The sequence below is a fragment of the Halictus rubicundus genome, chromosome 3 (assembly GCF_050948215.1).
Source record: "Halictus rubicundus isolate RS-2024b chromosome 3, iyHalRubi1_principal, whole genome shotgun sequence".
In the NCBI taxonomy this organism is placed as follows: domain Eukaryota; kingdom Metazoa; phylum Arthropoda; class Insecta; order Hymenoptera; family Halictidae; genus Halictus; species Halictus rubicundus.
In genome coordinates this window covers 16,907,781-16,930,251 of record NC_135151.1, presented here as the reverse complement: position 1 = coordinate 16,930,251, position 22,471 = coordinate 16,907,781, and the positions used below count along the sequence as shown (strand labels likewise).

Genomic DNA, 22,471 nt, shown 5'->3' with positions numbered 1-22,471 from the left:
AATTCTAATGCGTGGGGCTGAAAGAAACGACGCGCCGAAATTCGCCGCGAATTTGCAATACCGCAACGTTGAACCGGTCCTAAAGATTATGCCGTTAAATTGCATGGAACGAGCAACGGGACCCGGAACCGACGACGATTCTCTCGCTCGAGTCTGCGAAAAACGAATCCCCGGCTCGTCAGCACTGTAGCAAGGCGTCGGACATTTTTATTGGTCGGGAAGGGTTAGGAAAGCCTACGATTACTGGGTTATCAATGGCCTGAGTTATCAGGCCGTGTGTTATTTTATAAAAATCGCAAGAGAACAATTTTTGAACATCTGGCACAATGTTGAACGTTATCAGTTGATCTCTACTTTCCATTGTATTTTATGAAGCCGCGTATACACTGCCGCTCAAAAGTATGTGGACACTTCCTTATTATTCTTATAACTACCTGAAGAAAGTTATGATATCTTTGGTAAATTTGATTATCCTGTATGTATTATTTGCGAACGCATCACAGTGATCGCGACGCTCTTATCTAAGGTTCCTTCGCTTGGAATCATGTTTATAAATGTTTATGTTACTCTTGAGAAGGCAACAGACCTCACTCAAACGATGCAGTCATTGTAAACTGCTAGAGAAAAGTCTTACAAACAGTACACACGCAACGCAATATAACGCAGCTTTCCGCCCATCGAATAGACGTTTATTTATTTAGGAAAATTAAATAACTAAATTGTTAATTTAGTGCTATTAGAATACATTACATACATATTCGCAATAGAATTTAGCAATAAATATTGTTTAATAATAAAAATATACATTATATATCACAAATTTCATGAACACGGTAAGTGTCCACATACTTTTCAGCGGCAGTGTACATGCACACAGATCCACGGTATTTTAATAATTTATTAATACTTGCCGATATATTGATAATATCTGCGCGGTATTGATCGGCAACATGCGACTGGTCGAAATAGAACGGCATGTATAATAAATGCGTCACTCTTTACTTGAACTTGTCACGGAAAGCATGCTAATGCATCTTGGCATGACACAAAATTCGTCTGCGAGAAGTCGTCTGCAATGTGTTCCAAAAGTAACGTTTCATTTGCAGACTGCCAGGCTGCATGACGGTTTCTATTTTCAAAAACGAAGTCAAAGAAACGGTTCGTTCTAACGATTCAAAAATAAAATTGCACCGTGTTCAATTTTAGTAATTCTTTGTGCCAGGTAAATTTTGATAAAATCACTTCTACGTGCGCTGTCGTTGAAACCGTTAAACGGCCACGATAATTTTGATGAAATACTGCGTTATTTAAGTAAGACGTCTGCTTAGTAATACTAGAACAATTTTTGTGTAACGTTTTCTCAAAAGGAAACGTTACGTACAATAAAATATGTTTGTGTTGCTGAAATAAATCATTTGAAGCCGGCCTAAGTACAGCGTACGATTCGTATCTTTAAGTTATGTTGAGCCCGCCGATATTTTATCGATAGCGATACCGCCACTTGGAATTGTCAATGATACCTAAACGCCTGCGACTTCCTCGCGATATTGTTGTTATCGCGGGTACATTTCCAGGTACAGGGGTACGCGTTTCACCGGCTAATCGATTTCACCGCGAAATTCGCTATCTCAGGTTAAGAACTGGTTTTCACGTCGAACAAAGGCCAACTAGCTGCCCGTACGCGGTTGTCCCCTTGATATTATCTTGTTGTTTTTTCTTTTTCGAAGCAAAAGTCGAAGGCGATTTCCTCTGCCGCCGCGATGCTGCCCGAGGAACGCGTTATCACTTCCGCAACTTTCACGACAGGTTGCAAATGCACCGGTACCGTTGCGTTTGACGCGAAATTATGAGCGAGCACACCGACGAAAATAGTTGCCGCTTAACATGACGGTTCTGTCACCGTGGAAAATCCGCTGTTCATAAGCATTATTATTATTCGCGTTAAAATTGTCCGAGGAGAAATATTCACTTTTCATTCTCACTGTTCCGCTTTCCACGGAACTAAAATACAAACCGTTCGGTAATTGGAACACTATTCATCTTTGGACAATTTAAACACTTGCTTGACACGTTCTGCGTAATAAAATTCATTTGAGTGATTATCCGGAACCCTGGTCACCACATTCTTATTCTCAACAAATTCGTTGGGTTGAAGAGAAGTGAAAATTCTGATTGAAAAAAGTAATATCATAAATCTAGATTTTTATAGTCGCTCGGACGACAATCAACATGTCGAAGTAAATTGAAACAGTCCACGTGCCTTGACAAAATCATAGAAACAGAAAGAGCGGAGCAACAAGAACATCAAAGACGGGAAAATGTCTTGCAGACATAAACTCCGAATGTCTGATACGATTTTGATTAGTTTGGATCCAATTAGCCATGCTGGTCGATCGTTGCCTGTATTGCCGAAGTAACGGCGTCGTATTAAACGGGCTGCTAATGTGATTTACCGAAAGCCTTCATTCAATGCCCACCCTCGCCCCAACTGCGGACAAAATAGCCTTAACACGCAATCCGTCTGCGTCATCGCACAGTTGACAAAGTGGCCGCATCTAGATTTTCCCGTCGAATCGCCTCGGAGCAACTTCCAATTTTCCGTCTGTCGCGTTTGGACAAGCGCCCCCCGCCCCCCTTTCAGCAAACAAGTGAATCAGCCGAGGTTTGGCTCGGTGCCCCGATTCTTGTTCTCTGCGACGACGCGTCGTCGCGCGAATGACTCTTCATCGTCATCGAGCCTCGGGCCGATTGTTCGAAGGCGTCTCACGTGCACCCATCGACGAGCGACGCGCGCTGCCGCTGTAGCACGTGCTCACGAATCGTGGCCTAGGTCAACAACGGAAATCGTTCTGTCGGTATCAAAAGACGCGCGCATACTTTCCCGTCCACGTCTTCCCCTTTGGCGCCCCTTTCGAGCATGACGCCTTGCTTGTACGCTCCGCGACAATGCTGAAAAACATTGCGCGTAAAGGTCTACAGTGATTTCTCTATATATGTCGCCGAGGCCTGGACGATAAACGTCGCGGAATTCTCCCCACCACCGCGGAGTATAGCCCGTGAGGGGCCCCGGACGCCGAGGAGTGTAAACATAACACGACTCATGTCTCGTGGATGATACAGGACGCTGGCGAGACCGGTGTTGTTGACATACAGGGTGTTCATTTAAAAACTTCCCAGCCGAATATCTCATTTCGCACTCTTCATTTTGCACTCTCTAGCGGGAACAATTTAACAAAAAAGAGGAAGAGCAGATTATGATTGTTCGCCTTAAAAGTCTGCTAAAACAGAATATATACAGGGTGCTCATTTGAAAACTTTCCAGTCGAATATCTCGAGAAGTATGAAGAATATTTAAAAGAGTGTAAAATACGTTGTCTACGTTGTCTAAAATACGTTCTCGCAGTATAAGTATGACTCGCTCTACTTCTCTTTAAATATCTCCGAAACTAGTACGCATATAAAAAAAAGTATCCCAGGAAAATTGCTGGTCTTTTCACGCACAATAAGATCCCATAATAACAAATACAGGTCTCCATTTGAAAAAACTAAGTTGGCCTTCAAATGACCTCGAAAACGCCACCCAAATAAAAAACTCGAAATCGTTGGACACGTGGTTTACACTTTTTTTTTAATATCTTCCATACATTTCGAGATATTCGGCTGGAAAGTTTTCAAATGAACACCCTGTATATCGGGAATTGACTGTAATCGCAATAGGAGGAAAATCAACGAGGTCCGTGAAGAAAAGAAAAATCGATTTTTCTTTTGGTTCTGGAAACTGGATTACCCCGTAATGGGGACACATTTTCAGCGCGCGCGCGCGCGCACACATTCTCGTGTTTGCCGGGCATTGTTCCGAGCGGTTTTTCACGGCAACGCAGCTGGCTTCTTCGTCTGGTTTGTGGACAAAGGCCGTAAATGTGTCTCGCCGTTGGGCAAGGTTCTAATTTATATCTATGGTCTGTTTGCGTTTCACGAATCCCTCGGACCTTTCCCATCGGTGGGTCTCGCGGTGACCCATACCGTTCGCGAGAAAGGGACTGTGGCAATATTTACTCCGGGGCGGTCGCCGTTCGAGTTACACACGCCTCGCCTCTGTCTCGGGATTCGTAAAATTTGATAAGTGTCCCGCGGAAACGGTCGCAAGTACACGCGCCGCGGTTACGAGGGAACGCGGCACCATTCTTCGGCCGCGCATTGTCGTCGCGCAAGTCACAAGGCATTGTTCTCGCCGCTTTTCAGGCCGGGCCAGAAAAGTGCAGCTGCCTTTTCCTTTTACACGGTAACGTCGTGTCGGCCGTAGACTCCGCGGACTCGTAAATTGTACCATCGGAACTCTTTGATACGATTTCAACACTAGAACTACCGAACCGGTCAAAATGGTCCCTAATTGTTTCTTTCAGAATTACTGAAATGATAAAAATGTTTCCATCAGACATTTTTGACTGAACTTCTTTATTGGAGCACACGTCAGAATAAAAATGGTATGAGATCTGAATAGATGTAGTCTTGTCATTATTACAAAGCAATATACATCATAGATACATCATATTTATTACTCGATAGTTCTAGTGTTAACCCTTTGCACTCGAGTGGTGACTCTGAAGCACCACTAGAAATTGTTGTGGCATTATTTTGAAGAAATTACAAAAAATATTACAAAATATTTGTTACATTACAAAATTTGTATTTAATAGATTGCTAAACATTTAAATATTATATGTAGAAATCGGATCAGTTTCGTATGAATAAAATGAAAATATTGTAAGACGGAAGACAAATTTAGTTTCAGATTGAAAATAGGGCCGAGTGCAAAGGGTTAAAATATCTCTTTGAGCTCGAATCCTCTTCTTCGGAGACATCATTATCCGAAAGTAGTTGCCATAAAATGTACCTCTCAGTCGGGATCTCTGTTAGTTTAAAATGTTGCTGCATGAAAAATAGGAAATAGCAATGAAAGAACTGTATTCCGAAAAACCTATTAAAAAGCGGATACGATCCTTTCAACGCGAATTGTTCGTAAAAAAAGAATTGTTTGGTTGCATTAGCGGAGGCTCGAGTCTGCGGTTGCCAGGGTGAAAGGTCAATGTAAACGGTTGTCTTTTTCTCGATATCGGTTGGTAACCGCGATTACGTCATTGTCGCTTTCTGCTTCGCCGAGCTTCGGCTTCGGCTTCGGTAATTAACTATTCACCAATAACCGTGTCACGGTGTTCTCTGTTCGATCAGCAGGCGGCCAAAAGCCTAGATCAGTGCCCGATCGTGAGCCACATTGATCTTCGGATGATTTACTGGCAAACATTTTCCGAAGAAAGAAAAGCAGAGGGACGCTGACGAATGAACAATTAATCCCTTGTACAATCCGTTTTAGTGTGAGCTGTGCTATGTGTGATGTATGGAAGTATGTAATATGTAAATGGTTTTTGTTGAATTTATAATGGCCGAGTCAATAATCTGTAACATTTATAAAATTGCATACTGGGGCAAAATCGGACTCTTGGTTACAATCCAATCGCATGAATAAAACATTGAAGCAGTGGCTCGTATATTACCTCGTAATATTTTAATTCAACGTTATTTTTAAACTGCGATAAAACACCCTGCAATTACAAGTGAACCAGAACGCGACAGTCCGTATGCAATTTACTTGATCAAAATGCCAAAAATTTGTATGTATTCCAATATTTTATGCAGATATTAAGAACAACGCCGAGTATTTTATAAATTCGCGTCTCCGCTTGAAATCGTTATTTTCAGAGGTTTCTTTTGCTTGTGAAAATTCAATTGTTTAATAAAGAGAGTGCTTCAACGAACTTCCAGTTTAGAATTTTCTTTATTTATTAATCTCATTATTATTAATTTATTTATTAATCTGATCTTTTCCAGCCAGGAGTTTCTTTCACATCCGTCTCACGTAACAAGTAACATTTATGAAACCTTGATACTTGATATAACAAACTTTGTACCGTAATTATCGATATCTACATTAATCTTCTAGTTATGCCACTTCAAAATTCATACCACACTTTACTTTACCGTGCCGTTGAACCATCGACAGATGTTTGCGACAGAAGAAGATATTTATTGTCTCTATTATAGTTAATGTTCTTTCGCGCCGGCCGTAAATCAGATTTGCATTACCGGGAACAAGTGGAAACTCAGAAATGATTGGCGACGTAATTCGCGTCAACGTGAACCTCGTCATAGGTCTGCCAGTTCGATTATTATCCTGGATACCTTGTAGCCAGCGAGATCGCACGGGCACACGCTATTCCGAGGCGTAATCATTGCCCGCTCGGCGTATAATTGAATATTAGAAGCGTGTATCGCGGATCATGCGAGTGCATTAAACGTGTTTTTACGATCGGAACGAGCCGGATCAGCGGAGAAAAACCGCCGAGTGCATTATGCAGTTATTATACCGTGCTCGTGCGGCGAATTTGAATGCTTTCCTGGAGAGGAAGACGCGATTCGGAGAAATTCGGATTCCCGGCGTGCATTAGAATCTTAGTCAGTTTGTTAACGGAGAGTTTGATTGTGCAGAGAATATAACTTCGATATCATTCTTACCGTGAAAGATTAGACACGGATATGATTAGGTAATCGTTATCGATGTTACACGGCGATTTTTCTTATCTTTATCTCCGGCACGATGGAAGAATGTAGTGCTCAATACCACTTGAAGAATATGATATCCTTAATTAGCGAGGTGGATGGAAGAATGTAAAATTTCTACACTTTATTCGGAAAGGAGCATAAATTCGATCAAGATTATTTTGGTTTTAGAAAATACCATCTGATTCTATCGGGAAGTAACCAAAATGAAAAAGGTTTTTAGAAATCTAGTCTAGATTCTGCGTTCCCGACAGTTAACGCGACTGTTTATACATATATTTATTATGTGAATTTTTCAATCACTTCGGATATAATATATACGTTGCAAAATTATTTCAGCTCTCTGAAGGTATTTCATACCTGTTCTCCCAAAAAGGAAAGCATAGATTCACTGGTGTCATCGCTACATGTCGCAGAAGTGGACTTATGATATCATCAACAATTTACGCCTGTCGTGGGTTAAGGGTTAACCGAGTGAATTAGAGATCTAGGTTCTAGTTGACATGCAAATTGTGTTCACTAGATCTTTGCACATTAGAATGGAAGAGGTTTAGATCTTGAAATAGACATATGCTTATTAGACTAACAAATCTAATCGATCACAAATAATTATATCCGATTTAGTTACGATTTTATTCTGTATTTTAGCATGTTTTAAACTAATGAAACCAGTCGCGGGAACAATAAGAGAAATATTATCGTAATCGTTCTCAAAGATCATTGAACTAATGGTCTTCTTAAATGAATTTTGGGAAACCAAAATATTTTCCGTTAATTAAACATTAGGCTTAGATAAATAAGTCGTTAATGTAGAATACAATTTGATCGACTGTACTTCGTTTTCGAGAAAATCACTATTACAACGCTAACTTGTAAAACCTCAATTATAACTTATTTAATCAGAAACTATTTATAATGTTTTATTTATTTATTCTGAGACAGGAGTATGGCGCATATGAAAAGTCGTATGTACGTCATCCGGTGCGAATACGTTAAGTGTTTTAGTATTCTTTCTACACTTTTACCGAAAACTGCCAACTGACTCGAAACTTTTGGTCGTTGGTACAACTGGCACCGAAGACGTCCCGCCGACTGTAAAAAGTCACAATTTAGGTGGCGTTTTATGTAGGTTGCATGGACCGGTATGCGTCACGTGCCTGTTGTTAATGCATTGCACATACGTAATTGGGACTCTTTGTAATGGCGTGGTTAATGTGCTGACCCTCTGCTCTACTTAATCCTCTGGTGCACGCAACTCTTCTGGAAGCTTAAAAGCCGTTTCAGCGTCATTTTATGGAGACCTGCCAGCACGATCCTAATTGTCTCTTTTGAACAGTTCCTGGCAACACGTGGTCATTTGCGTACTGAAACCCATCGGGAGCATGTTGACCACTTGTTATTGAACGCGTCTGCCAGTCAAAAGGGACCCCGTACCCAAATTTCCAGTTTGCAAGCAAAACGCGGTGGTCAATAACCAAGATTTTCTACCACATTCGACGATGCTGTGCACTTTATGGTTTCAAAGCGTATTTTTGTGCCTCAAATGCAAACTAAGGTCCTGACAAACATTTTTTTTCAATATAAAAAGATAATTCGAATTGAAGCACTGTTTACAAGATATCTTAAGGTATTGAACAGAATTTTTTGTATCTTTTTCATCCAAAATGGCGGCGCTACTGCTTACGGAACTTAGCAGGTTTTTTTGGAGATGCTCCATGGCCTGACCAGCGTCGCCAGATGAGGGGAGGGAGCAGGAATCGAGGGGAAAAAGTTCCCCTCTCTCTATCAGTACCGGATTAGTCACGTGACATTGTGACGCATGCACGACAGAGACGAAACGCGTCACGTGACCGGGCCGCGGCGGAATAGCGCGGTAGAAGGGGAAGTTAGAGTGGGGGAACAAGTCTTCATCTGGCAACACCGGGCGTGACCTCTAGCGTCTACATTTGTTGATCTAGAACAAACATTTCTTGTCTACATTTAAATGCCTGGAGAAGTACGCAGGTGTTTTCATTTTACGAACAGTTTTTCCAGGAAATCTTTTTAAAAAGAAAACAATATTTTCAAAGTTTAAAAAAAGAAGTTGAAAGCAGGTACCCGGTTATTGACACACATAAGGGTTAAGTATTGCCTCGATCTCATGTCGCAACGCCGGTCTGAATATCCCGCAATGATTAATCGACAACCGAGTCGAATCTGTTTCGAAAAACCGCGGGATCGCCCGTTTCTCTCGTTCCGCAGAAACATCGATCATCGGAACGCCGGTCGACGCAACGAAATTCCGTTCACGTTCGATCCACGCTTTAATTGCGATTGCGCAACCCGCGTGAACTCGTGGCGGAAGGAACGCGGGGAAAGAATATCAGGCATAAGGGAAATCTCGAACGGCCTTCCACGACTTTTCGATAATAAATCATGTTTACCATCGCCGTTCGTTGCGTGGCCCACGGTAAATGTCTCTCGGAAGTCGGGGAACGACTAATCTCGAGAATATCGACTTTGTCTTCTAGCGTAAGAAGCGGTCCCGGAATGTCGAACCGATTGGCAACGATTTTTCTGGTTCGCGAGGACAGAAACGAAACGCCGACGGTGGCAACGGCCGGGATATCAGAGCACAGAACTGGTAAAATTAACTTCTGTTAATAATACGTTTGGTTCTCAGTTGACAGACAAAATTTGCAGAACTGTAAAAATCAAAATTTTTGTTTTCGTCGCGTATAAATACTACGGACCAGTTTTTCCACGCCTATGTAGAAATGCCTAGAGATCTGCCGTCGAAAAACGAGGTTGCATTTCATTATGCAAGCGGCTGCGGATAAACGCTGGATGCAATTCACAATCGGAAATTAGAACAGAGTGGAAAGAAATAGAATTGAAATGAAACTGCTGCAGTGTTCTCGATAACCGTTCAAGTTTTTTACGCGCGCCATTACGGAATAGGGCAGCCGCGGATACGAGGCACGATGAAGTGTACAAAGTGCGAGAAATGGGTTTTCTTTTTTCCTTTTTTCGAACAACACTGCCCGTAGAGCGCGTCCGATAAAAAGAAATGGAAAATGTTGATTTATGATCGACAGATACATTAACACGGACCGCGTTGTACGGTTGACCTATTCGCACAGCTATTTGCGTGGAACGCGCAACAAATTGCTGCGCCTCTCTCGTTAGAAGCCCGCTAATTCGCTTGTGTTTTTCGCGTTGCATCATTCGGTGCACGCCTCCTTAATTCGTGACCAGCTGCGACGAGCGCGAAACACAATCGAATATTCGCGCGACAACCCTGGGAATGCGTTTTTTTTTTTTTTGAGTAATCGGTCGTCGGCGTGAACGTCGATCGCCGCTTGTTATTTATACCCAGAAGTCCCCGTCTTTTTGCAATTGCTCATGAATACCGTATGATACAGTCACTTTATGGCGCAGACGCAGTCTAGCTTCGGATAATTTCTACGATGTCAAACAGTGATTTATAACAGCGAGGTACATCGAATCGCGATTTTCCGGGAAATGGATTATTGTTGAGACGTGTACCGTTGACTTTGCGATGAACTTGGTACGGGGAAAAGGTCGGATTGATCTCGTCCGAGACGGAAACCAGTTCTGGATTTTACGATTCATTAGATCGTGGATATCCGTTGAATTATTGAATTTTATGAACGGGATTGTTGATTACAGACGTTAAATAATTTCCAGGCAAAGTGCAGTTAATTAGTCCTTTTGGTGAAGTTTAGACATCCGCGTGTAACAAGATGTTTCAGTTTGAAACGTTAAAGCAGCTTATTCATTCTTAAGCCACTCGCTTTAGAGGCCTGCAACATTCTACCGCTTACACCTGTAAAATATATAGTATTCCCTATAGTTGCTCCGCCTCTTAACACCGTACTTCCCGGAAGCCCGTTAGAAGACTTCTCAACGACCGTGCTATATCGTAAACCAGCTTAGTAATTATTTTTAAATAATAATTCGGGGTTCGAGTTACTCGGGGTGGCCGATCTTCTACGATTGTAATTAATTAAGATTGTGAAAACATCTTTGCGGGGGAGTATAACAAAAATCGCCAAAATCTGACTTAATACAGCCTACCATTGTCATAACGTAATATAAAATAATGACTGAACTACATTACTCAATCCTTATGTCAATCACCATAATTTTCTATGATACTCACTGATGTACGTTATAGTTTCAACGCTTACTTTCATACCTCAAATGTAAACTAATCTGTGGTCATCCGAGAACATAAAAATCTACAATAATTTTTGTGTTTGTCGACGAAAATAATAAAGAAACTGAAAGTGGATGTCCGGGGACCCGATCATTTGCATAAGGCTTTAACAATGGTCCTAGAAGAACAAAAAAACATTAGTAGACTTTATTTGAAACAAATGTCCCAAAAATGTCGTATTTCCTTCAAAGGAGTAATTCCCGAGGTCATTCGAAGAAACTTTTTCCTTTACGAAAATATTCTCCGCGGCTTCGTTAAGGAGTTATTAACGAAAAACACGGACCAATCAGGGCGCGGCAGCAACGGACGGATTTCGGCTCGGCCAATGCCAACGCCACGCTGAGCGGGACCTGCCGCCATGCCGGAGTCCGTCTGCTTTTGTCGCGCCCTGATTGGTCCGTGTTTTTCGTTAATAACTCCTTAACGAAGCCGCGGAGAATATTTTCACAAAGGAAAAAGTTACTTCAAACGACCTCGGGAATCACCTTTTTCAAGGAGGTGCAACACTTTTGCGACAACCTGTATACGCCATTACATGTACATTGTATGTAGACTGCGGATATTCATGGAAAATAAAAATGTTTGCATCGATTGCAAGACGCAGGAGCGAAATAAAAAGTTCTTTCTTCTTTTAATTATTTTATTAAGTTGAAACCAATACGGTGATATTTTTAAATCTTTTTAATATGTCCACTGCTTGTGTTTACCCATTTTTATATGCGACAAAGATGAATTTAAATTGGGCCAGACATTGCCCGCGCAGTTTATACAGTAATCGTGAACGCGTTTCGAGCGCTAACCACAGGAAATCATGGAAGAAGCGTATACACGAGCGATTTTAGTTTCTTCCTCCGTGCATGAGCTGCGTACGATGTTGCCATTAAGGAAATCTTGCATTCATGTTATGGATATCAGACACGGAAGCCGAACGCATCGCGGAACGAGTCCTGCGGCTCGAATCTATTTCTCTCGCAGAGGCCGCGCAGCGTAGCGCGAAGCTCACAATCAGAAACGTCGGGTTTCGTGCTGAAATGAGTGCCTTCGCCTTCACGACTCTCTGGTCACCGTTTAAGGAGTGATACAGGACAAACGAGGATCACGAAGATCCGCATTGCAACCGACGCACAGTGGGCAATTTGGACAAAATCGGATTCAAAATCAAGGAACTTTCGATAGGAATGAGGTAGAGCGATGAAATTTTTTTTAAATGAAAGCTGCAACTTTGTAGAATATGGGAAAAATAGACAGATTGTGGTATGAACGTTTGTTAACCTCCAGAAAATTCGTTAAACGCGCACAAATTCAAGAAAATTTTAGTTTTTCCAATACCACGCGCGGAAAACATTTTTTTTTAACATGCTATACATCATTTCCCATAGAGTTTTTCACGCTGATTTCAAATCTGGTCTCAAAATTTGTCTACGACCTCAGGACTTTGCAAAAAATAGATTTTTGTGACAAAAGCTAATGAAGTCATTTTTTCGTTGAAATGATTGGATGGTAATAATCTCTCTATTTTTCCCATATTTTACAAAGGTTCAGCTTTCATTTAAAAAAATTTCATTGCTCTACCTCATTCCTATCCAAAGTTCCTTGATTTTGAATCCGATTTTGTCCAAATTGCCCACTGTGCGACGCCGCGCAGCGGACGAAAACGCGATTTCGGCGCTCGAAAATGGAAATTTCTTTTGTTTTTGAATAAATGAGTGATGGGGATGTTTTAAGAACATTCCAAAGGAAGCAAATCCGAAAAAAATTGTTTTATCCCCCACCTCCACGACCCACAATAGGCCGGCAAAGTCCGAGGACAAAATTAAGAACGCGAAATTGTCACCTTTCACATGATTTTTCCAATATTCAAGTGCAATTTGAAAGAAAACTACTAGTAATAGCTGAGTTGGGTTTAGACAATACGAAAGCTTACATCTTCTAGCATCCAACCTATTTTGAAACAAGTAATTGTTATTACATTTTGAAAATTATAGTTCTTTGAAGTGAGCACAAGTTTTTCGCCGGAATTTGAACTATAAACATGCACATCTCAACCGGATCCTAATAGAACCTTGCACCGACTATACTGTGATAAACTATGATTAGTTGACCAAGCAATGCAAAAAAATTCATTTGCGACAAACTTGCAAAAAATCTACCAGAAATTACAGATTTACTTCAGGAATACTAATGCTGAAGAACAGGTATATTGATTCCACTTATCCTATAATTTGTTTAAAACCTGTGTAATTGATACACACCGTGTAAATTCAAATTGATTTTTCTTGCAATTTGAAGCTATGAATGTTACCTTTTTCGTCGCTCGAAATGTTCTCGCTAATGTTGTCGGCTGGTCTTAAGTCTATGATGTACTACAACATCGTTAGAAAGCTTCTTGTCCGGGCGTTATTAATTTCTGATTGGGTTTTCTCACGTCCTCTTTGGGCGGGCCGCCGCTTTCTAAGGTGACGCCAGGAATGATAGGTCCTTATCGGATGCTGCGATCGTAGATAATTGCTTGATAACCGAAAATTTGGGTCGGGCCACTTTGACGTCGAACACACTTAATTGTCGAGAGCGTAGATAGCTTGGGAAAATTTGTGTTCCCACGATTTCGATGACTACATGTCTATGTTTCAATGCGAGATTTATCTGCGATCGAACGCGAACGCCCTTGACGCGATCGCTGTCCGAGCAATTTTAAAACAGAGAAAAGAAATGGTTTCTCCTTAGGAGTAATAAATATTAATGTTTTTTTTTACACATGTTTCTTTTTACATGTTTTTTTTTTTAGTAGATTATCAGTCTGAATTATTTACATTTAAATTCAAGGCTGCCGTATTTACATGGAACAGAATGCAGCGAGTCATCGACAGTCACTAAAGTCTCTGATAACATCACTGTTTAAAAAGAATGACAACGAAATAACAACTGCGAAAATATCTTAGTACCGTAAATAGCTATTTTTAAGTAGTAATGCAGCGTAGAAAGTGTACTATTAGATAATTAATAATATTAGGTTGTTGCTCAGGTCAGTTGTATAACAGTTGAAGAAACGTAATTTTTTCCTAAAAAAAATTTATCGATCAAAGTAGGCACCGTTGTAATCAACAAATTGTGCCGACGAATTTACAAGATTTACATTGAATTTTTTAGACTCATACAATAGTTCCCTTTCTTTCGCTCTATTCCCCAAAACATAGAAAACCAATGTACAGTATTTTCTCGATATATGTCAACAACACGTGTCTTGCCAGCGACATATATCGTCCAGGAGATACTTTGATTCACCCGACCTTGCACTCCTTGGCGTCCGAGGCCTCTCGAGCTTCTAGGCCCCTCACGGGGCATACCGACTTTTATCAGCCAGATATTTGCGACATATATCGAGAAAAGACTGTATATACCTATTCCGTTAATCTACATTACTTATTACACTTGCGTGTTATTTTCCACCGAATTGCTTATCCATTATTTATTGCTTTCTATTTCTAAGAAACTGTAACTAGAAAAGAATAATACTAAATAAATTTTCGATTTACTCGTTCCTTCGCGACGCAGGAGAGCACGGTGACATAATCTCTCATAATATTCTCCGATTCTATCTATCACGCTATCTAATAACCGAATATTTTTGTTTTTTTAATTTTAGGTAAGCAAACGCAGTCTCGGTCGCATACTGGTGGAGGGAGTTTATGTCAGTGACCCCGAGAGTGGTGAGTTTTGCATTACGCCCGCGTCCGTATCCTTCGCTCGTGAGTTACGGTAATCCGTATCGGTTACTGGCTACACTGTATTCCTTGATGCGGGGATACAGTTGGCGAGCCTTGCTAATTACCCTTCATGGCAGCCAGTGGTTTTTCAGTTTGTTTGTACTTGGAGGCGTGCCACGCGAAGGAAATTATTGTAATTATCGCGACGGGCAAAGCTAAATGGTCTCTGATCAGGATTCTTGTAACTGGCAGCCGACAACTCGACGATAAGAAGGGTTTGCTCGGCATTAATCCTTCGTCATCTCCCGCGATCACTCTGTCACTGGATCAGAACCCGCATCGTGCTCGTTCTAATTGTATTTGCCCGTTGCGTTACCGTGTCCGAACCATTTTCAGATTTCCGATGTGGCAGCGCACGCTTCTCGCGCTGTCCGTAAATATTATTTCTGTCCGAGGGGACGGTTCACCGTCTGGCATTTTGCTTTACAAATTTATTGCACGGGGGCCGCAAACAAATCGTAAAACATCGACCGCGGATATTTCATTGTGACAAAAAATTGTTTTGAGTATAAAACGTTCTGAGCGGCACTGGTTTCACGATGCTAGAAAATGTAGTAGCAACGTCAGGATTCCGAGATTTATAATAAACATTTGTCGCATATACTTTTTTCGTTGACATACTTTAATCTTAGATTAGAATCTCTTACTTAATTTTAGTGTAGTATTGGTCAGTTCCATATACGTAATTTTTAATTTAAAACGTTAGATATTTCATAAGAAATGAATAAAAATCGATTTTTTAGTCACTGAAATAACTTTTATGCAATGCTAACACATATTTCGCAAGTGTCCGGATACTTTTGAGCGGTAGTATACTTTCAGAGAAAAGCATTGCCCGAAAATCGATCTTTTCAACATTTACAAGCCTAGGCGTGTCGAACTCACAATCGTTAAAAATCGTAACTTCCGTTAACATTAACCATTTACTTCCGAGGGTGCATAAAACGTTAATTGCTAAAATCGGCATTCCAAATCGACTGGCAGGAGTTTCAATTTCTTAGATCGAAGTCCGGCCTGTAAGGGTAATTTTGTAACGCCACTTTCTCACTCTAGCAAATAAGCACAGTTAATTCTCAATATATGTCAACAACACGGGTCTTGTATCGTCCAGGAGACATACCCGAGCCATGTTGTGTTTACATTCGGCGTCCGAGGCCTCACGGGGTATACCTCGCGGTAGTGGGGATAATTCCGCGACATTTATCATCCAGGCCTTGGCGACATATATAGAGAAATCACTGTAAATACCAGAATTCGATTCTACGACCTCGAGACCTCATGAAACCGTTCTGCCTGCCATCAACAGACTGCAGATCTTCCAGAATAATCACAATAAACATTGTCTGCATCAATTACGAGAAATGAGGGCCAGATAAAAAGTTCTTCCTTCCTCTAATAATTTCCAAAAGTTGAAAATAGTACACCGATGTTCCTATAATTCTCGTAATGTTCTTTCTGTGTGCCTTTGCCGTCGCTTATTTTTGTCGTAAGCGCACGAAGATCCGCAGTCTGGTAATTACAATGTATAATTAACAGAATTTGTTAATCTTTCCGCTGCGCGGCGCGTTCCTTCACGGGCAGAAAACGGAGATTTCGATCGATAAGCGTCGACTCGTTCCTCGCGTACGAGAGATAGATAGAGAGAGAGAGAGAAAGAAGAAGAACGGAGAGACAGTTCGTGGAACTTAATATCCCAAGTTCTCCGAGATAGTTAGATTAAAAGCGATAGCAGGGGTTAACGAACGCGTCTCGCGATCATCGCGTTGCGGTTTCTCGAGGTCGAGGTATAGTCACGAAGGCAGCGGCGACGGGGTTTACAGATAGGCGCGACAGTGCGTGTACAGGTTGAAAGAGAAGGCTCAATTCCCGGGATAGTTTCTCACGATAGGTGGGTCAGCCAGCCCGAAGGTGCGTTCGTATCGTCGATCTGTGCAGAATCCGTGCCAGGGAAAACGGTACTGCGAAACCTGTTATCTCGGCCAATAATTTCGCGTGATTATCATTCTGACCGGCCGGCGCGGCACGGTCCCTCGCCGCCGCGTACGTTCGACTAATTGTATCGTGTTTGTGCCCCGTATCGATCCTGCGCAACGCTAAAAACGCATCGAAATCGCGCTTCATCCCCCATTCGGGCCGACCACAATTGCGACTGAATTATTGTACCGCCGTATCGCTGGACGGCAATGTTCACCGGCGCTACACTAGCCTAATCAATTTACTCTCGTAACTTAGACCCATCAACTCGGAAATTCTTCACCCTCTCCCGGTCTTACCAGCTTCGTACCCGCTTTTCCATTCGTTTATTACTGGACCGGCCATTTTGCTACGTTTTTAGGGTTCATAATTCGCTAAACGCAAGAAAATCTTTATTACTGACTCGTACGATTTCATAGTTCTTTTTTTATTGAAGCTCTTTACACCCTTAAGTGGGTACATGATATCATAGTTAGTAGACTTTTTTAAAGGGGGATCGATGACACTAGGTCTACGGAGCGCTAAAAATGACTATTCTACATTATCTTATAAAAATAACGTGAATGTATCTATGAAAATTTGTTGACATTTGTTTTTTAATAATATATACCCAAAGAAATCAATTTGTTGAATAATTCCTCGTGGATGCATCTTTACAATCTCAATGTTCGTGAATTAAAAATATTGGAATCCGTCGTTTTGACGGCTCCCGTGAATGTAGTGTTAAAGACGATAAAATTTTTAATTACAAGTAAAGCTTTTAAAACATCAAGCATGCTATAAAACGCATAATGTTGGAGATCCTATAACGAGAAGATGGTTCCCCAACGAAATGCATTCCCGAGAACGCAGCCGGTGACAATTATACTCGCATTCTCGCTCCGAAAACCGCGGATCGTAAATTTTTCGCGCGACTTTCGCACCGGAGCGTGTAATGCAACAAACGCGCGGAAAACGACCTTGTTGCGAGGTACTCAGCGCCGCGTCTCTGTACTCGTAGTCGCATTAGAGCGAGCAGCAAGCCGTTTCATTTGCTCACTTACATCCGCGAATTAGACGGCTTTAATGATTTCCATCTGGGACGATTCATAATTCACCGTGACGTGTTTGGGATCGGCCGCGATCACGAAACTCTGAAAAAAAAAAAGAAAAGAAAAGAAAGAACGTTGGAAAATAGTGGTCTCGAAAGACGATGGAATTCTTTGGTTTCGTGGTAGAGCGGTATTAGACTCGCGCGCGCGGAAACGATGAGCTCCCTTGAGCGTGTCCGACTAATTTTCTGAATCGCGCCGAGAACGATAAGACAGTAGCCTCGTTAAATTCCATTTAATCGCCGCGGAACCGCGGGAACCGTTCTCGTGCTTTTTTTTCCGGCCGACGTCGCCGCAGGTCAAAGGACAAATCCAATCAGAACTTTAGCCACGCCTGGATACGACTAATCAATACCGGGTGCTTTTTCTTGGACGTTTTTCTCGTCTACTTTCGTTAAACGACGGTGTTCATGACTAACTGAAACGCGATATTTGTGGCCTCGGATAATTGAATTCAGCGGGGACTATCAACCAGTTTAATCTCTTTCCTGATTAGTGGAGATCACACTGTCCTTTTTTCTCTAATTAGCTAGCCGGGGAAGTCGAAATTAGTGGTTCCTTTTGTTCGTTTGTATTCTTCCATCGCGTTTCAATCCTCTATGTGGAAGATTCCGCGGTTTAATGCCATCGTAATTTAACGATGTGACGGTGTAAATTAATCACGTGATAAATCAATTTTATTCGTATTCAATCGCGTTTATTGAGCTTTCAAAGGTTAATAAATCACTTTATCGAGGCGTTAGTGAAATAAGTATATGTCTCTGCGACTTTTTGTGCTACAGTGAATTCTCGATATATGTCAACAACGCGGGTCATGCCAGCGTCTTATAAACGTCCGAGTTATGTTTACACTTCTCGGCGTCCGAGGCCTCTCGAGGTTCGGGGTAGTGGGGATAATTCCGCGACGTTTATCATGTAGGCGTTGGCGACATATATAGAGAAATCACTGTATTTATATACTCGATGTACTATTTTACTTTTCTGAAATCACGTAGTATACCCTAGTAGACACGTGGTGCCGCCGAAAATATTCTCTTGCAAAAGTTATTTGGTTGGAAATACTGTTCCTGTACAGATGTAACATGAAACGTGAATTATAAATATTTCATATCGTTTTTAATTAGATTCACAGCGGCGAGAAAAATCGAAATAAAAAAAAAAGATTGCATCTGTTGACTCTATACTATTTTATAGTTTTTCTTATCACGAAAAAATCGTAGGTATCACGTCTAGCAACCTTGACAACTTTTTTTTCTTTAAACGTAAACATGCACATCTAGCTGGCGTTAATTTGTAAATCTAATTCTCCATGCTAGCTGATATTAACGTGGGGAAATGCGTTTACGTAGTTACACGCCTAACTCACATTCGCTCCCATAATTCGAATAACCTAATTCCAAGTGCCTCGGTAGGAGACAATCAACACCTTATCACTGGAAGTATGAACTGCAGTAATGGAAGTGCAACGAAGAAAGCTGAAATAAAAGCCTATGGAACAGGCTTCCTAATACAATTTTCCACGCGTAATTAGAAGACAGCTATTAGAGCAAAGAAAATTACTTCGGAAGTCAAGGCGACGGCACTAGCTGTGATCGAATGGATTTAATTAGCTTCCAGCGTGTCCGGAATATAGACGTTGAAGCGTTTCAATGCTACGTTTCGAACAAACCGCGTTCGATAAGGATCGCCGATAAAGAGTCGCTTATAGTTCTAATTAGCCTCCGATATGTAGAAACGATTACGATTGACGGACAGGTCTGCAGTGTCACGCTCCTTCGAGTTCACTCGCAGGCAATTATACGGATCGCGTGTTTTGCGCATCGAGAAGTTAACTCTCGTGGCGCGCACTATCTGTCCCGGACAGTATACCATACTTAACCCGTTCTTTTCTCAATTTTACGCGGACGTTTTTCCACGTTCGGCACCGTGCCGCGTGTCAGATTCTGCGATAATGCTAGTTCGCAACGTTCGAGGTTCCGTTGCGGTTCGAGGATCGATATTGTCGGATGTTGCCGCGGCATGCAAATGGCTAAACAAGTTCCGACGAATCCGCGATTCGTCTAGCCGATAATCGGGAACCGATTTGCGGTGAAGGTGAATTCGAGGTATCCTCGATTTTCGAGCTCGATGCCACCCACGTAGGCTCGCGTCGCTTCTTCAACTTCCGCGTAATGGTCAATGCACATCGAGCAACATACGAATCCGATTAATTTGCATGGTTTCGATGCTCCTCGGGTAATTTTAATACGCGAATATTCTGCTGGAAACGCTTCTAGGTAAGCTCGCAGCAATCATTGTTCCAGGAGATACCTGTGGACTCAGCAAAATCTGGTTATTCATTATACTCGAGCGATTACTTCCAATTAAATTTTTAATGCGCGCTATAAGGATCGTGTATATTAGCAGCGCCCGGAAGAAGACGCGTTACCTGTTTTGTAACAGGTAAACTGCGCAACTATTCTTCTTTCGAAGATCCCCCAGATCATTATTATCTATTTTTGTAATATACGGTACAGAAAAGGGAAAATAATACGGAAAATATAAATACCAACATCACCAGTTGTAATTTCAAAAATTCTATACGTTCAGAAACTCGAAGACGTTGTTCTCCCAGGATCTTTTTAATCCTACAAATTACATTCTTCTTCGCAATATTACTCTACCGCGATATGTCAACGAACCATAGTATCAATCAAACGTTTATTTTCTAGAAAGATGGTACCGGAAGACTCCTGGAATGGTACATCAGCGACCAGTATCAATTTATTGTGTACAAACGTAACGCGAGAAGACTCTTACAGAAGCGATGACAGAAAAGTCCCACTTTACGTAAAGTCTAGCATTACGAACACGCGTACACCTATCATTCGAACACTTTAACGTCTTACATTGCGCGTTGCACGCGAGTAAATAAGAAACGATCATCGCGCGTCTACTTTATCACCGGCATCATCGGCGATCATCGTCGCGACGTCCGCGAGCCCATCAGCCATAGGTTAACACCGCGCAGATTACAGATTCTTCCAGGACTCGTTGAAAGACGCGAGGAAAGGCAGGATGGACGACCCCGCCTACGTTCCATTACCCAATTACATAAACCCGACAGACATAAAGCCCCGTAGAATGGCTAGAACGAACAAGCTATCCAGCCGGCCAACGCGACCACGCGGAGGCCAACGATGTTAAATGCAAAGGCCTACTTAACGTCACTTTAGCCGGCTGGGTGTGACTGCCTCCGCCATTTCCACGATCCTTCGGACTACGTGTTTCAGTGTCAATCATCGTCATGCTAATTGCCGTCGTAACCCGTCGACGCGTGACTTTTCTATTCCGGTGATCATCGATCGACCTGTCCTTGCGCGATCGATACCTCTTTATCGTCTTCTTCGTTCGTGATGACTAATTGAGGGCTCCCAGATCACTGCTGTGCGTGGTATACAGAGTGTCTCAAAAGGTATTTTTCCTTGAAAGAGGCGATTCCCAAGGTCATTTGAAGTAACTTTTTCCTTTGCGAAAATGTTCTCCGTGGCTTCCTTAAGGAGTTATTAACGAAAAACACGGACCAATCAGAGCGTGACTATAGCGATCGGATTCCGGCGCGGCCAATGCCAACGCCCCGCTCATAGGGACCTCCCACCGCGTCGCGATCCTCCCGCTATAGCCGCGCTCTGATTGGTCCGTGTTTTTCGTTAATAGCTCCCGAACGAAGCCACGGAGAAAATTTTCGTAAAGGAAAAAGTTATTTCTAATCATCTCGGGAATCACCCTTTTCAAGGAAGTACATTTTTGGGACCTGTATACTTACTATGAATTTGCCTCCAAGACTGAAATGAAAAAATTCGTAGTTTAATGAGGATGTTATTTTCCAGAAGAGCACTCTTCCGAAAATTGTAAGCGCTATTCAGAATATTTACTCGGCCTATTAACCAAAGAATTGTTATTTAAAAAGGTGAAAATACGTTCGACAAATATTCTTCTAATATTCAGGGAACTGATGTTCCGACATCAAGGTTTCAGTATCTTCGTCCACACGCTTTTCACGAGACCGAAGGCCGTAAACCGTGAGAATGTGTTACGTCAAGATACATCTCACATTCTTTCGGCGCAGGAATATCTCCCTCGATTCTTCTCGAGTAATCGCTCTGATAAAACGAACTCGATTACCTATCGTTTAGCCTACCATCGTTTTTTCCTCTTGCGTTAATAAGACACGCTCCCCCCTAAGTTTACGTGATCCACGGCGAAAAAAAACCTAAGGAAAAAAGAAAAGGGAGCAGGATAAGCGCGATGGTATCGTGCTATCTATTGGCCGTCTAAATTGAACTCCCTCTCGACTTGCTCGTCCAGTTTATGGGTGGTCTTCCGTGTGTTGGACACACCGGGACAGCCCGGCGTCGTATCACAAGAGTAACTCGAGTCTCCGGGACGCAGTTTTTCGATATCAGAGCGCATCACGCCTCGCAAGAACGAACCTGAGAGTTGTCTCAGCGAAAGTCGCCGCCGAACCGACAAGTATCGAGAAGAGCATCGTCCACGCAGAAAACGCATTTTCCGTTATCGCGAGGTCGCAAACTTCGCTTATGTGACCGGCCGTTGTCGATCCGGTTTGAAAACGGCTTCCGATTTTTCCGATTTCGGGGCGTGAATCATTATCTGTGGGAAGCTCACAAACATCGTCTATCAGCAGCTTCTATCTGATCGCATATGGCAGGGCTCGATAGCTTATCAAGGATTGTTCACTTTCACGAGTAAAACTCGTGGGATCGAGCATACGGTCCCTCGTCAAACTCTGATAACAACGTCGA

At 42.1% G+C, this 22,471-nt stretch overlaps 1 protein-coding gene across 9 annotated transcripts in view; it reads left to right on the top strand.

Moving 5' to 3' along the window:
• LOC143352873 (uncharacterized) overlaps positions 1-22,471 on the top strand; it is a 383,132-nt gene that overhangs the window by 21,395 nt on the left and 339,266 nt on the right. The window contains exon 2 of one of the 9 annotated variants that reach the window (XM_076785845.1): positions 14,481-14,544. The exons of 7 other annotated variants lie outside the window; for them this stretch is intronic. The gene's annotated coding sequence lies outside the window, so the exon portion shown is untranslated. Of the gene's footprint in view, positions 1-14,480; positions 14,545-22,471 lie in introns of those variants that run through there. One more of the 9 variants, XM_076785846.1, reaches the window with a different exon arrangement.